The sequence below is a fragment of the Microtus ochrogaster genome, chromosome 16 (assembly GCF_000317375.1).
Source record: "Microtus ochrogaster isolate Prairie Vole_2 chromosome 16, MicOch1.0, whole genome shotgun sequence".
NCBI classification, from domain to species: domain Eukaryota; kingdom Metazoa; phylum Chordata; class Mammalia; order Rodentia; family Cricetidae; genus Microtus; species Microtus ochrogaster.
The window spans coordinates 55,617,769-55,620,581 of NC_022018.1; positions in this window are offsets into that span (position 1 = coordinate 55,617,769).

A 2,813-nucleotide genomic window follows, 5' to 3' on the forward strand; every position below is an offset into this window, starting at 1 on the left:
CTCTCAGATGACTTTAGCCTGTGTCAGGTTGACATAAAGTATGCAGCACAGGATGTTAACAGCTCAATAAAGAGGTGACTGAGTCATGACGCAGACAGCAAGAACGTTGAAGGCAAATGTGGTCACTCACTGTTCAAAGAAGGAGGAGCTTGCCATAGTGCCCAGGTGGGCCAGAAAGCAGGGGGAGGGAGGAAGGCTTGGCAGAGTGCAGCCAGTCAGGACTGGGTGTGCGGGTGACCTCTGGGCACTCTGGGATGTAGGGATAACCACGTAGCTGCTTGTTACGTGGCCCTGGATTTGGTGTGAGTGCGAGACACTGACGGGTGCTTGGGGCTCTGGCTCTGAATTCTTCGGTTTGTACGAGAAGGCGTGCCTGAAGGCCTTGTTTGCTGTCCCTGGAGTTAGCTCCAGTCTCTTCCAGCCGGTCACACCCCAAACACGTCAGAACATCATAAACTCCAGAAAAGCACGCCCGATTCAGCCAGTACACAGGAGACAGAGGCAGGAGGATTGCTCCAAGTTCACAGCCAGCCTGCTCTACAGACCAAGTTCCAGGCCAGTCAGGGTGATAGGGAAGCAGATAGTTTCCATTCCTTGCAGAGAGAAATGCCAAAAAATGAGTAAAACTGCTTGTCTGTCATATCACCTAAAGTAATTTCTCTTCCTTTTGCTCCTGGCCTGCCCCTCCATGCTGTCTTCCTTCATGGTGGGTGATGAGCAGACATCTGGGTAGCCCTCAGCCGAGCAAGGCCAGCCCCTGCCTGCCTGTTTGCTGTCTACTGCCAGGGCTGTAATAGGTCTGGCAGCTGGTGGCTGTAGATGGCAGCCAGTACCTGTTGAGGGAGTAAGTAGGGACACTGCTCATGTCACAGGCACTCAGAACATGTCAGCAGGCATTTAAAATGCCAGGACCCAGCCCCCGACACCACTTCTCCACACTTCGGTGTCTTCTGTCAGTTTGGGGAAACTGTGTGTCTTAGTCAGTGTTCTATTGCTGTGAAGAGATGCCATAACCATGGCAAATCTTACAAAGGAAAACATTTAATTGGGGGCTCGCTCACAATTTCAGAAGTTTAGTTCATTGTCATCATAGTGGGGAGCAGGGTGGCACTCAGGCAGACGAGGTGCTGGAGAATTCTACATCCTGATCCACAGTCGGCAGAAAAAGAAAGACACTGGGCCTGCTTGGACTTCTGTAACCCTGAAGCTGACTCCCAATGACACACTTCCTCCAGCAAGGCTACACCTACTCCTAATCTTTATAATCCTTTTAAATAGTTCCACTCTTTGGTGACTAAACGTTCAAAGAGCTGAGCCTATGGAGGTTATCATTATTATTGTTATTATTATTACTTTTTGTTTTATTTTGTTTTTGAGACAGCGTTTCTCTGTGTAGCCCTGGCTGTCCTGGGAACTCACTCTGTAGACCAGGCTGGCCTTGAACTCACAGAGATCTGCCTGTCTCTGCCTCCTGCGTGCTGGGATTAAAGGCGTGCGCCACCACCACCTGGCTATGGGTGCTGTTCTTATGCAAAGCACCACACTGAGGCAAGATGGGTCTGAGTCAAAATAGAAGGCTTGTTCTGGGGCTTCAGAACTGGTGGACAACAAAGAGGTGGAGACCAGACTTGATTGTTGAGTGGACACCGAGTGCCATGGCAGAGTTTGGGGAAGAAAGGAAGCAGGAGTGGTGATACCAGTCGTGAAGGGGCAAGAGATGAGTTTCATTCATAATAATAATTATTACCATTTATTCTGTGCTTACTAGGAGCTGGCCCTGCAGTGTAGCGGCCATTGAACCTTCTCCCCCAAGGGACCAGGGCCAGAGGGGCTGTACTCAGGTCCTGGGATGCACTGACGACCCTGCCGAGTTTCTAGTGTTCCTTGTTAGCCTTAGGGAGCTTGCGATTGGTGGGCTCATTCACTTATGTCAGCACAGATGGGAGGAGGAGTCAGTTCCTTCTGAAAGCACTGAGGTGTGGGGACAGAAAGGCGAGTGACTGGGAAAGCAGAAGCTTCATATGCAGGGATGGAGCGGCATGCAGCAGCGTCGGCGATGTCTCTGGAGAGGGATGGTAGGCCAGCATGGCTTGTGGGAATGTTAGTCATGAACCTGAAGAGGTTACTGAAGTCTTGGACGTTGTTATGGAATTTGTACTCTGGTAACCAGGAGCCGCCACGGGGTATGGAAAGATTGCTTGAGAGCAGGGAGGAGGTTTGAGTTGGAGGGAATCAAAGGAGGCCAATGACACTGAGCACGGGAGGGGAAGGTGGTCTATATGACACAGTGGAGTGGAATGGAGGAGGAACAAATTGGATGTAACCGTTCTAGAGCCGAGATATGAAGGGGTGTTTCCCCCAGTGTGTGATAGAGACATCAGCTATGTGATTCATGGCCAAGTTGGCCTTTCTCTCCCCTGCCTCCTCCTTTCTCTACCCACCCGGCCCTCTGAACCCTTGATCCTGGACGGTGCCATTGTGTGTGAGTCAGGGGAGGTAGAGTTGAGACTTCAGAGTGAAAAGAGCTGCGTTCAAAGCAAGTCTTGTCACTGTGTCCTGTGTGGCCTGAAGCATGCCACTGACTTAGCTCGGTGCTTAGCAGCTACCCTGTGCTTACAGAAACAAGGCCACCACCACACACCCAAGGCACTTAGTACTGTGCCCGGCACTCAGTGGGTGCTGAATTCTGGGGTGAAGTGTATGTTCAGAGTGAAGGCCGTTGATAGCTCAGGGTTGGACCTAGGCGAGCAGACTTTACCAGGAGGGCGGGCTGTGCCCAGGCACCTTTCCTTGACCCTTTTTTCTTAGGTCCT